Source organism: Macaca nemestrina, chromosome 17 (assembly GCF_043159975.1).
Source record: "Macaca nemestrina isolate mMacNem1 chromosome 17, mMacNem.hap1, whole genome shotgun sequence".
Lineage (NCBI taxonomy): Eukaryota > Metazoa > Chordata > Mammalia > Primates > Cercopithecidae > Macaca > Macaca nemestrina.
In genome coordinates, this window is record NC_092141.1 from 85,204,537 (window position 1) to 85,218,514 (window position 13,978).

The 13,978-nt window shown below is 44.7% G+C and overlaps 1 protein-coding gene across 10 annotated transcripts in view; it reads right to left on the reverse strand.

Annotated features, from left to right (window-relative positions):
* LOC105469194 (ring finger protein 157) overlaps positions 1-13,978 on the reverse strand; it is a 101,350-nt gene that overhangs the window by 45,739 nt on the left and 41,633 nt on the right. Inside the window, exon 2 of one of the 10 annotated variants that reach the window (XM_011719939.3) lies at positions 2,592-2,809. The exons of the other annotated variants lie outside the window; for them this stretch is intronic. The gene's annotated coding sequence lies outside the window, so the exon portion shown is untranslated. The remainder of the gene's footprint in view (positions 1-2,591; positions 2,810-13,978) is intronic. 10 annotated transcript variants of the gene reach the window in all.

Consider the following 13,978-nt stretch of genomic DNA (forward strand, 5'->3'; position numbering starts at 1 on the left):
AAAATATAAAACAAGGCCGGGCACGGTGGCTCACGCCTGTAATCCCAGCACTTTGGGAGGCTGAGGCGGGTGGATCACGAGGTCAGGAGATCGAGACCATCCTGGCAAACACGGTGAAACCCCGTCTCTATTAAAAATACAAAAAATTAGCCAGGCGGGGTGGTGGGCGCCTGTAGTCCCAGCTACTCAGGAGGCTGAGGCAGGAGGATGGCGTGAACCCGGGAGGCGGAGCTTGCAGTGAGCCGAGATCGCGCCACTGCACTCTAGCCTGGGCGACAGAGCGAGACTCCATCTCAAAAAAAAAAAAAAAAGTGTGTGTGTATATATATATATATATATAAAACATACATATATTTCTTCCCAAATAAGTATTTGAATGTTCTAATGCCAAGTATGAAGTTTTCCAGATATTTTAAAACAGAGGCATTTTTGATAGGCCAATTACTAAGATGGGCAAGAGGACCAAAATCCTCCCCGGTCTCTATTTCAAAAACAAAAAATAAGAAACTGTAAACTGGTCTTCAAGCCGAAAAACTCCAAGCTGTCCTTTCATGTCCCATTAAAATACATCGACTCTAAAACTATTTATGGGCCGGGCGCAGTGACTCATGCTTGTAATCCCAGCACTTTGGGAGGCTGAGGCAGGTGGATCACCTGAGGTCAGGAGTTTGAGATCAGCCTGGCCAACACTATGAAACCCCATCTCTACTAAAAATACAAAAAATTAGCTGGGCGTGGTGGCGGGTGCCTGTAATCCTAGCTGCTCGGGAAGCTGAAGCAGGAGAATCACTTGAACTCAGGAGACAGAGTTGCAGTGAGCCCAGATCACACCATTGCACTCCAGCCTGAGCAACAAGAGTGAGACCCCATCTCAAAACAAAAAACAAAACGAAACAAAAAACTACTTATGTAAGATTCAAGATTAATTACAAGAGTTGTCAAGACTTCTCTCATATTCCTGGAAGGAAAATATGCTCTGAAGTCTACTAGGCTATAAATCTCAGTTCTGGGCCGGGGGCAGTGGCACACGCCTGTAATCCCAGCACTTTGGGAGCCTGAGGTGGGCAGATCACCTGAGGTCAGGAGTTTGAGACCAGCCTGGCCAAACTGGTGAAATCCCATCTCTGTTAAAAACACAAAAATTAGCTGGGCATGGTGGTGCACATCTGTAATCACAGCTACTTGAGAGGCTAAGGCAGGAGAATTGCTTGAACCCAGGAGGCGGAGGTTGCAGTGAGCTGAGATTGCGCCACTGCACTCCAGCCTGGACGACAGAATGAGACTCCAACTCAAAATAAATAAATAAATAAATAAAATCTCAACTCTGGTTTGAGAAAAAGAATAATAGTATGAAATATATCAATAGAAACAGTCAAGTTTATAAGCCAAACAGACATGGAATTCAAAGCCCTGGCAAGGTCTGGTTACTCTGGCTAGGCTATGTATTTGCAGATACAGCCCTGGGAAGAAAGCCACTACTCAATCAGTAACTCTAATAGGATTTTCTTTTCTTCTTTTTTTTTCCTTGAGATGGAGTCTCGCTCTATCACCCAGGCTGGAATGCAGTGGCGCAATCTCGGCTCACCACAACCTCCACCTCCCGGGTTCAAGCCATTCTCCTGCCTCAGCCTCCCGAGTAGCTGGGATTACAGGTGCCTGCCACCACATCCAGCTAATTTTTTGTATTTTGAGTAGAGACGAGGTTTCATCATGTTGGCCAGGCTGGTCTTGAACTCCTGACCTCGTGATCCATTCACCTCGGCCACCCAAAGTGCTGGGATTACAGGCGTGAGCCACGGTGCCCAGCCAGGATTTTATTTTCTTTAGCTAATCCTGTGGCATAGAAGCCCTAGGTAATTAGAACAAAATAGCATAAAATAAAAATCCATAGCATGTACCTGATAGTTTTATTTTCTTTTTATTTTTAATTAATTTTTTTTTTGAGACAGTGTCTCACTCTGTCGCCCACGCTGGAGTGCAGTGTGGCAATCTCAGCTCACTGCAACCTCCACATCCTGGGTTCAAGAGACTCTCCTGCCTCAGCTTCTCAAGTAGCTGGGATTACAGGTGCTCACCACCACAACCAGCTAATTTTTTTGTAACTTTTAGTAGAGATGGGGTTTTGCCATGTTGGTCAGGCTATTCTTGAACTCCTAACCTCAAATGATCTGCCTGCCTTAGCCTCCCAAATTGCTGAGATTACAAGTGTGAGCCACCGCGCCCAGCCCTGACAGTTTTATTTTCTGAGTTATTAATGTAAAGATGTGTGGAAACCCTAATGGAAAAACCTATTCTGCAGCTAGTTTAATAAGGTGGCACTTGTTCCATTTTGCATTGCTAAGCTTCTAAGAGTCGTGAGAGCTCTGATTATTCTTCAGTCACCCCTCAATAGCAGTGGGCAGCCAAGGTTCTGTAAACCAAGTGAACTACTTACTTTGGCTTTTATGAAAATCTAAACTCATTTAAAGACCAGATATAGTGAAACGCAGTGACTAGAACTTTAGGTTCTAGATGGTGAACACCCATACTCTATCATGCTCCAACTTCAAGGTGACTTATGTTCTCTTGTACTGCATCCCACGGCCTCCTACCTGGGATCACTCCACTGCCCAATGTGGTCACCCATCACTTCTCAGCCCATCCTTGTAAATCTCCACTCCTTGAGCCACATCCTTCATCACCTCCAATTTTCCTTATTCTCAGCAACCTCTTCTCTGTGGTTCTTCTTCTTTTTACTTATTTCCTGCATTTCATTAAGACCCTGGGCTTCTGATCATCCTTCAGGGCTTGTCAGAGGTGATTACAGTCCCTGAAGAATACATAGGTGTCTTAGCATTAACCACAAGCTTTCTGAGACTAAAAATAGCCAAGTTCAAGTTTAAACAAGGTGCAAGCAAAGATGGTGCAAGAGATGCAACAGATAATTCCCCCCCAAAGCAATGCATGCTAGTATCTTCCAATAGTGTTAGTTTGGCTCCTAAGTTTATAATTCTCAGTCTGGTCATTAATACAAAAATTATTTTATGCTAGTTAATAGTCTATAAAGAAAGCATGGCTCCATAATTAAGTGGTAAGTCAAAAGTTCAGCAAGGGGATTTAGTGACTGGCTTCTAATGAATACATCATGGAAAGGGGAAGATTTACAGTGGATAAACCTGTACCACCCGGACCAAGTAAACAGGGCTGACACCAATAGTAATAAGTCATGTGATATTATGTACCTCTGATATGATGCAACTATATCTGTGGTTTTCTTTCCCAAAGTCTATAACCCTGGTCTTTTGATATTACAGAAGAAAACATTAGAAAAACCCAAATCAAGGGAAGTTCTACAAAATACCTAGCCAGTACATCTAAAAATTGTCAAGGTCATGAAGAGCAAGGAAAAATTGAGAAACTAGCACAGATTGGAGGAGATGAAGAAAACATGAGAACCAAAAGTATCCTGGACTAGATCCTAGCGCTAAAAAAGGACAATAGTGGAAAAGCTGGTAAAATCCTAATAAAGTCTAGTTCTAAAAATAGTAATGTAACTGTGTTAATTTTCAGTTTGGATAAATGTGTCGCGGTTATGTAAGATGTTAACCTTAGGTGGAGCTGGGTAAAGGCTATATGGCAACTCTATTATCTTCTGTGATTCTTCTGTAAGAATAAATTATTAAAAAAATTAATTCAGCAAGAGAAATGCAAAGATGAAATGGAAAGAGCCCAGGATCTACGAGCAGAAGGCGTGGGTCTCAGCTCCTATGCTGCTGGTTACGGTGACTTTAGACAACCTGCTTTGCCCTACTAAGCCTCCATTTCCTTATCATTGAAATGAGCTCCATAACAGCGACCTCAAAATTTGTCAGAGTAAAAGTTGTATTAATCATGGTTTAGTACTAAACAGGTACTACACAAGCTATTTTAAGAGGCAGAATTAAATACAAGAAACTGGTTAAATGGATATCAAAGAACCAAAACACGAAAAGGGGGCACACGGAGCTGACAGAGAGAAACTGCAGGAAACAGTTTCCATCCCCATGGCTGAGGGAACAAAGGGGAGAGAGGTTGGGTTCTGAGATCCTGAAAGCCTGGAGAAGGGACCCTCTGAAGCTGGGACTCAGACTTCTGAGGTGAGAGTACTGCCCAGTTGGTTCTGGGTTTGTTGGGGGGAGAACACAAACAAACAAATAAAAACAACTGAAGGTTGTAACAAACTGCAGCTGGTGGAATGAAAAGGCATTGCTGGGATGGTGGTCATAGGAACAGCCAGGCGCAAGAAGCAGTGGGTCCTTCTCCTCCCGCCCTGTAGACCTTCCAGCACCCTCCACTGGCAGCAGGTGGCCAAGTGCAGCAAGCAATGGAGGGAGTTGCAGAGTCCCAGCCCCAGTGTTCACAGTGGAATTGTGGAGACAAGTAACTTTGTAAAGGGTAGATGTGACCCACTGATACTTATTACCATTACTGCTGTTAAGTACTCAGGCTAACTGCTTGCTCTCTCTCCCTCTTTTTTTTTTTTGAAATAGATTCTCACCGTCAACCAGGCTGGAGTGCAGTGGCGCAATTTCGGCTCACTGCGATTTCCACCTCCTGGGTTCAAGAGATTCCCTTGCCTCAGCCTCCTGAATAGCTGGGTCCACAGGCACGTGCCACCACGCCCAGCTAATTTTTATATTTTTAGTAGAGACAGAGTTTTGCCATGTTGGCCAGGCTGGTCTCAAACTCCTGGCCCCGAGTGATCTGCCTGCCTCAGCCTCCCAAAGTGCTGGGATTATAGGCGTGAGCCACCATGCCTGGCCACTCTTTCTTTTAAAAATAGTTTATACCGGGCACGGTGTCCAGGGAAATTGCTTGAGTCCAGGGAAGTCAAAGCTGCAGTGAGCCATGATCATGCCACTGCACTCCAGCCTGGGTGACAGAATGAGACCCTATCTCAAAAAAACAAATAAATAAACGAATAAATAAATAAATAAAAATTAAAAAATAGTTTACACAGCTGAACGCAGTGGTTCACACCTGTAATCCCGGCACTTTGGGAGGCCAGGAGTTCAAGACCAGCCTGGGCAACATAGTGGGACTGTTTCTACAAAAAGAAAAACAAAAGTTACAATATGGATTAGCAGAGGACATAAACATCTGGTGTTACCAGTATTTAAGACTTTTTCTTTTTTTTTTTTTGAGACGGAGTCTCACTCTGTCACCCAGGCTGGAGTGCAGTGGCCGGATCTCAGCTCACTGCAAGCTCCGCCTCCCGGGTTTACGCCATTCTCCTGCCTCAGCCTCCAGAGTAGCTGGGACTACAGGCGCCCACCACCTCGCCTGGCTAGTTTTTTGTATTTTTTAGTAGAGACGGGGTTTCACCGGGTTAGCCAGGATGGTCTCAATCTCCTGACCTCGTGATCCGCCCATCTCGGCCTCCCAAAGTGCTGGGATTATAGGCTTGAGCCACCACGCCCGGCCTAAGATTTTAATAAGAGGAAAATATGGCTAAGGACTACATTCTATTCTATAATTATACCAACCTTTATCCTAAAGTTCAGTGCTGCCTTCTATAGATAAAGTGGGCTGGGTGTGGTGGCTTATGTCTGTAATCCCAGCACTTTGGGAAGCTGAGGTGGGAGGATTGCTGGAGCCCAGGAGTTCGAGATCAGTTTGGGCAACATAGTGAGACCCCGTCTCTACAAAAAAATAAAAAATTAGCCACGTGTAGTGGTATGTGCCTGTAGTCCCAGCTCCTAGAAAGGCTGAGGTGGGAGGATTGCTTGAGCCTGGGAGGTTAAAGCTACAATGAGCTATAATTGGACCACTGCACTCCAGCCTGGGTGACAGAGGGAGACCCTGTCTAAAAAAAAAAATTTAAATTTAAAGAAAAAGTGTATGTCTGATTAATTTCTGTAATAATCAGGGCTACTATTTTATTTGATTGCCCTGGAAAGACCATCTTGGAGAATGAAGTGTGCTGCTTAGGGACACAATTTATGTGTAATCAACTGTTAAGCTATTTGACTCATAAGTCTTTGACAGTACAATGCAGACTTTTATATAACAGTTTCATTAACAGTTTAGGCCACTATGCATCTCTTTAAGAGCTGAAAAAGTTAACCAGATTTTTCTTTGAAATGCAAAACCAGTAAGTATAGTTTCCCGTCAGATGGGGTGCACAATGACAACAGGAAACAGAGGTGAGAGTGTGCACACTTGGTTTCAATATGTTTCAAAGAAATTTCGAGGAAATTCCTACAACACAGATGCTTTAGTTCCACTACTGAATATCACAGCAGTTCTTTGTACTCTGGTTTGTTAAGAAATATGGCATCAAACAACGAACCAAAAGTTCAAGCATTTAGTGGCACTTCTCAAGTCAGCAAAATTTACATTATAAAGCTCCTTTCTTCAAGCTTTTATATGACTATTTCTATACTTCATTTTTCACTCCCTGCTCTATGTTATAGCTATGTATGTCCATGTCTGATCTTCTCCATGAAATTATAAACTTGAGGGCAAAATCCATGTAGGAATCATCTTCGTGTTACCCCTAGTAATTAGACCAGCCCACACAGAAGGCAGAAAGAGACGTCTGTAAAATTAATACACGAACAACAAGATCTTCAGAAGAGTATAGCATGTGCCCATGGTGACTCTATACATTTTGAGTATTTGCCCCTCAGACTAAACGGCAGACTGGTACAATTAATGCTCACAAAATAACTGAAAAACACAGACCACCATGTGTTTTTAAATTAAGGGTTTGTGGAGTAATACTGAGTAAGCTTGACTAGGAGCTGAAACCCTCTGGTTCTGCCAATGAGTTGCATGAAAGACTGGAAAATGAAGACGAAATGATTTAATAAAACAAGTATGATTGGCCGGGCGCGGTGGCTCACGCCTGTAATCCCAGCACTTTGGGAGGCCGAGGCGGGCGGATCACAAGGTCAGGAGATCGAGACCACGGTGAAACCCCGTCTCTACTAAAAATACAAAAAAAAAAAATTAGCCGGGCGCGGTTGTGGGCGCCTGTAGTCCCAGCTACTCGGGAGGCTGAGGCAGGAGAATGGCGTGAACCCGGGAGGCGGAGCTTGCAGTGAGCCGAGATCGCGCCACTGCACTCCAGCCTGGGCTGGGCGACAGAGCGAGACTCCGTCTCAAAAAAAAAAAAAAAAAAAAAAAAAAAAAAACAAGTATGACATCAAGAGCCAGGAGACATAGGTTCTTGCTTCAGCTCTCCCACCTTTTTTTTTTTTTTTTTTGAGACAGTGTCTGCTCTGTTGCCCAGGGCGACTGCAATGGCCATTACTGCAGTCTCAATCTCTCAGGCTCAAGTGATTCTCCCACTTCAGCCACACGAGTAGCAGCTGCCGCCACCACATCTAGCTAATTTTTGATTTTTTGTAGAGACAGGACCTTGCTCTGTTTCCCAGGCTGGTCTCAAACTCCAGAGTTCAAGTGATCCTCCTGCCTCAGCCTCCCAGCATGCTGGGATTACAGGCATGAGCCACAGCACTCAACCTTCTCTCACTTGATACACAAGACTTTGGGCAAATAACTTAACATCTCTAAGCATCAATGTTCTTATCATAAAATGAGATTTATAGCTTCTGTCTATCTCATAGGGTCGTTAAGATCAAATAAAAATGTTTTGAAAACCATACAGTGCTATGAAAATATGTTATCATTAGGGATTCTTAGTGATTAGCATTAGTGATAACATCTTCATTAAAGAACTTGTAATGCTATTTTGAATGCTTGGAAAAAATAATGCACAAATGAAACATAAGCAATTAGATAAGTATCTCATCTATAAATCCCAAAGCACTTGAAGTAAATACAACTAGGATATATCTCACTTGGTTGTGACCCAGAAGAATTATTGTAGATCTGCCCCATATTCTACTGGAATTTAACCTCTTGGAAACAGTTAACCCCGCCACCCCCCACCCACAGACACACATAAGTTTCTACCACAGTGACTAAAAGGCTCTCTGAGATTCTCGGTTTATGATCACAAGGGAAATGGAAGACACTGTCTAAGGTAACTTGAGAGTTAAGCAAGTTCTCCTTTTGTCTGTTGTGACCCTGATTGTCTAACAAACAAACGTGACTTCTGAAGCCTGATCCGAAACAATGAGGAGCTGAGCGAGAAAACAAAGCACAGGTCTGAGGCACAGCTCCTGGGCAGGCTCTCCTGCATCCTGCAGTGAGGCTGCCACACCCACAGTTTCAGATATGAGTTTAGCGCCTGGTTGAGGGCAGCTGATGCAGGAGCAATGCTGCCCTGCTATCCCTCTCACCTCCACATCCGCAGACAGCCTCGGGGGACACGGCTACCACTTCTCAGTGGTACACGTCCACAAACAGGGACTCCCTGGACTACACGGGAACCAGGCCACAGAGAAGGCAATTGCATTTCTATTAATCACCTCTTTCCAAGGCACATTCTGTTTGTTTGTTTGTTTATCAAGGTATAATTTATATACACTAAAATTCAGTGTTTTTAGTGTACAGTTCTGTGAATTTTGACAAAAACACACAAAAGTGTAACCACCATTACAAACAAAAGAAAGAACATTTCCACTACCCCCACATTCCCTTGTGTCCTCTCTAGTCAACTCCTCCATGCACCCCAGTCCCAACTCCTCCACGCACCCCAGTCCCAGGCAACCATGGATCTATTTCCTACCCCTATTGTTTTGCTCTTTCCAAAATGACACAACACTCTTTACAATGCTTAAGTAAAATAGCCAAAGGCCTCATTCAGTTCGCATGGAACACCATGCACTCAGCCACCATAGAAGACTTTCAAATACATCAGAAATGGTGAAGCCAGGGTCTGATGGTGGGAAGGGCGGTAAATTCACTACAGCCTGAGATGACTCTGCAGGCTCTGCTGAAAGACCCCCGAAAGCAGGACGCTTCTTAGTGGGCTGTGAAGTGGATAATTTAAACCCAAAGACAAAGAACTCATTTAAAATTGTCTCTATAGAAATGGCCTATGTCCTCTTCCATGATTGTATAATACAGTACCAGACACGATTAGGTTTCCTTCCAGTTTAGATACCTCTGCTTTTTTCTGAATTGCTACTGAAACAATAGTAAAGAGATTTAAAAAGAGAGAGAACAAAATATAAAATCACGAGAGCAGGCTGGGCTCACGCCTGTAATCCCAGCACTTTGGGAGGCCAGGAGGATCACAAGGTCAGGAGATTGAGACCATCCTGGCTAAAAAATGGTGAAACCCGTCTCTACTAAAAATACAAAAAATTATCCGGGCGTGGTGGCGGGTGCCTGTAGTCCCAGCTACTCGGGAGGCTGAGGCAGGAGAATGGCGTGAACTCAGGAGGTGGAGCTTGCAGTGAGCCGAGATGGCACCACTGCACTCCAGCCTGAGAAACAGAGCAAGACTCTGTCTCAAAAACAAAACAAAACAAAAAAAAAACAAACAAAAAAACCCACAAGAGCAGAGGGAATGGGAGACAGGCTTAGGAAATGGAGGTGTGGGTCCTCCTAAAAGTGGGGTATACTAAGGCTGGAAAAAGGAGACTGGGAAAGTTGGTATGAAAAGCATTTAGACCCCTAGATCTTTTTCCAGATATCATGTAACCAGGAGATCACCTGTCTCTCCAATTTCATCGGTTATTGGGAAAATGAAAATAAATTCTACAAACCTACCACACTGGCTAAGATTAAAAAGATGTAAAATACTAGGTGCTGGGAATTCTAAACACTGCTAGTGGGAAAAAAAAATTGGTACAATCACTTTGAAAAGTGGTTAGCGGTATCTACTACAGCATATTCTATGACTCAGCAATTCTCCTAGCTATAGCCTTAACAGGTATGCACACATATATGCAACAAAATGCACGTAATAATAGAATGTTCATAGCAGCACTATGTGTAATAGCCAAAATGCCCAAAAAAGCTCAATGCCCGTAAACAACAGAGTGGATAAATAATGGTGTATTCACACAATGAAATACTATACAGCAATGGAAATGAACCATACACAGCACAGGAATAGTTTGTTCCTTCTTGTTGCTGTACACCATTGAGGTAGGGGATGCAGGACTTGACTCAGGAAATGAGACTCAACTCCAGAGGTGGGGCTCGGACATTGGACTAAATTGAGGACAAGCTGAAACAGGGACTGGGCAGAAGCAGCTTTCCATAAGATAGCCCGTACCTCCCGTACCTGTCAGTCAGTGTGTGCCATGTCAGTTTACTATTGCCACGGCAACAGCTGGAAGTTACCACCCCTTTCCATGGCAACGACCCAATGACCCAGAAGGTACTATCCTTCTAGAAATTTCTACATAATTTGTCCCTTAATTTGCACGTAATTAAAAGTGGGTATAAATATGATTACAAACCTGCTCTGAGCTGCTACTCTCAACACACTGCGTTTGGGTAGCCCTGCTCTGCAGGAGCAGTCACGGAGCTGTAACACTGCCACCTCAATCAAGCTGTTTTCTACCACCACTCTCTCTTAAATTATTTCCTGAGCAAAGCCAAAGACCCTCCTGGGCTAAGCTACCATGAGATAAATAAATGTCACAAAGATGCTGAGTGAAAGGAGCCAGACATTAAAGAGCACATTGAACACAGTTCCACTTATATAAAGTTCAAACCAGGGCAGAAGTTAGGATTGCGGTTACCTTAGGCTAGAGGTAATGACAGGAAAGGGGCAGAAGGGGAGCTTCTGGGGGTGCCAACCATGTGCTACTTCTTGATCTGAATGCTGGCCACAGCGGAGGGCTCACTTTGAATATCAACTGTGCATGGATGACTTGTCATCTTTCTGTGTGTATGTTATACCTCAATAAGTACTTTTAAAGAGGACAAGTCAGCCCTAGGTAAATGAATCTAGAATGATCTCCAATATGATATACCATTAAATTAAAAAGCAAGGGCCGAAGTATGTATGGGAGTATAGTCATGTGCTGGCGTCCCAACCTTCCCCAATCCCCTCCCCAGGTCTCTGTACCCCTACTGTGGAGAGTGTTGGCTACAAACAGCCACAGCTACCCCTTCTCCAAGAACTGGGAACCAGAGCCACCTGATCCAAGACAGTCTTCCTGATTCCCTCTCTCACTCCAGGGCAGCCACCAACAGTCAGTGACTGAGTGACAGGGCTGTACAAAAAGCTGGCCCCTTTACCTTGAGATGAAGCAACTCTGTGGTACAGGCTGTACTCCAAAGCTTTCCCGTGGGACCAGGCCAGAACGGGTCTTGGCTAAGACCGCACTCATGTCTGGTTTTGCTCCACTGCCCCATCTGTCTTCCTCATCTCTAGAGAGCATTCCCTCAATAAATAGCTTTCACAAAGATCTCAATCTTAGGCTTTGCTCCCAGAGAACCCAACCTAAACCAGTTGGTATCAGATGTTGTCTATGGATGGAATTTGGGGGTGGATCACCCACCAGCCAGACGGCAATGAGGACCCATCACTGAGGTGGGTGGAATGTGGATGGTCCCCCGCATGCTACAGACATTCCCCTGTGGGGAAGGGGAACAGGAGACACGGGGCTGTATAATATCCAGGCTAATCTGATGTCTTTGGTACAGGAGGTATGGGAGAAACAGTTACAGTAAGGACTGAAATTGGGTGACTGTTATTAAGAGGACTGGTTCATTGAAAAGGGAAAATGAGATTCAGGTGCAGCAATAAAAAATGTAAAGCCAACTATGAGGCTGGATGTAGTGGCTCATGCCTGTAATCCCAGAAATTTGGAAGGCTGAGGCGGGAAGATCACTTGAGGCCAGGAATTTGAGACCACCCTGGGCAACATAGCGAGACTCCATCTTTATAAGAAAAACTAAAAATAAAGAAATAAAGCCAGCTACGATAGTCAGTAAGCTTCCTTTGGCAACTTTTACTTATTTATTAATTTATTTGAGATAGGGTCTTAATGTGGCACCCAGGCTTGGAGTGCAGTGGTGTGAACATAGTTCACTGCAGCCTCAAATTCCTGTCTCAAGCCATCCTCCCACCTCAGCCTCCCAAGTGCTGGGATTACAGATGTGCCACCATGCCAGGCTACTTTGGCAGCATTTAAAGACAATCATTTCCCGCAGGCACAAGACCTAATTTTAAGAGTGGCAGAATCGGGCCGGGTGCGGTGGCTCAAGCCTGTAATCCCAGCACTTTGGGAGGCTGAGACGGGCGGATCACAAGATCAGGAGATCGAGACCATCCTGGCGAACACGGTGAAACCCCGTCTCTACTAAAAAATACAAAAAACTAGCCAGGCGAGGTGGCGGGCGCCTGTAGTCCCAGCTACTCGGGAGGCTGAGGCAGGAGAATGGCGTAAACCTGGGAGGCGGAGCTTGTAGTGAGCTGAGATCTGGCCACTGCATTCCAGCCTGGGCGACAGAGTGAGACTCTGTCTCAAAAAAAAAAAAAAAAAAAAAAGAGTGGCAGAATCAAAAAGAAAGATTAACTTTCAGCCTATACGAGTCTACTGTGCCAGATTCAGGCCCTGGTAGGGAAGGAGTGAACTCTTAAGACTTGAGATGGGAATGTCTGTGTATATTTATTTGAGGAACATGAACCCCAGATTTCCTAGGCTTGCAAATAGCCCACTCCCTCTTCCTTGAAGATGGGAAGAACCTGCTCCTCCGGCCCTCATGATTACACAGAGGTCTCAAATGAGTTGAGTACCTTACAAGACAATGCTTACCCTACAGAGAATCTGCCCCCACCTTCCTTCCTGGTCACCCAACCATAATTAGGGCCATTATCTGAGTATCACTCAACTGGGGCCTGCTGGACCTGCAAAGAGAGGAGGGGACTCATCATGCCAGAGGTGCTTGGCAACTGGCCAACAAAGGCACTAGCAGGACCTGGAGGATGTGTGGGATGGGTTCCTGACGGTGTTGGAATAGAAAGTTGGATGAGGGAGAGCCTGTTGATATGGGGACATTCTCTTATGACACAGAATAAACATCTTGGCAAGAGCCTTGGGTCTGATATGTGCTGGGGGGTGGGGGTTCTTGGGAGCCTGGAAAAATGATGCACCACACTAAATGATTCTAGAACTGCCACAGAGGTCTTTAGAGGAAAAGTTCAAAAGGCTTAGCGTCTACTCCACGAGAATGGGTCTGCCACATAAAGTGGGAAAATCCACTAGCACTGCTGGGCTGTGTCCTTTGCAGGGGCCTGAACATACTCTAATTACCACACCCCAGATTCTGCCCCACATTGGTTACCAGCATAGGTTCTGCCTTATGCATCAGTGTCCTCTTCATTCCTACTGCAGCCTGAGGTCAAACCTCCATCAAATCTCATTTGGACAACTGGTTTACCCTGTATCCATTCTCATGACTCTCTACCTTCCACACTTCATCTGAGAGATCTTTTAAAATGTGTCTTCTGTGAGCTCCAGTTTAAAGCCCATTAGTAGTTCCCCACACCTACAGGACAAAAATCCGAAGCTCACAGGGAGGCATACCAGACCCCTTGGTCCAGGCCTGGCATCTCAGCCTTATCTCTTGCGAAGTCTCCTCCCACCCTCTGGACGCTATACCTGCTTATGCAGAATCATCTGCATGCACAGACCACTTGTTGGTTAGATGTCTCTGTGCCTCTGCTCATGGGCCTTCCTCCAACGTGTTCATGTTTCCTAGCTGTACAACTCCTTCAGGCAGGGACTGCATTTCATCGGTATTTCTCGTGTCTAACATCAGCCTGGAGGACAATGGGTAGTCAACGGAACGTAAATGATTGAGGGAAAGAAGGAGTGAGGCAGTCAGTCAGTGATTTGTGTAACAGAGAGGGGAAAGAAGATCAAAGTTGGCAACGTGTAATGATCTTTAAAGAAAACTATCTTCTCAACTAGTACAGAGACCAGATTAAAACATGAACAAAGAAGAAACTATTCCTTCCTCTACTTTCTCTTCTTCCTTCTCCCAGTGCACTTATATTTCAAATTGGTTTTGGCTAGAGTGCAGTGGCTTGATCACAGCTCACTGTGGCCTCAACCTCCCAGGCTCAAGTGATCCT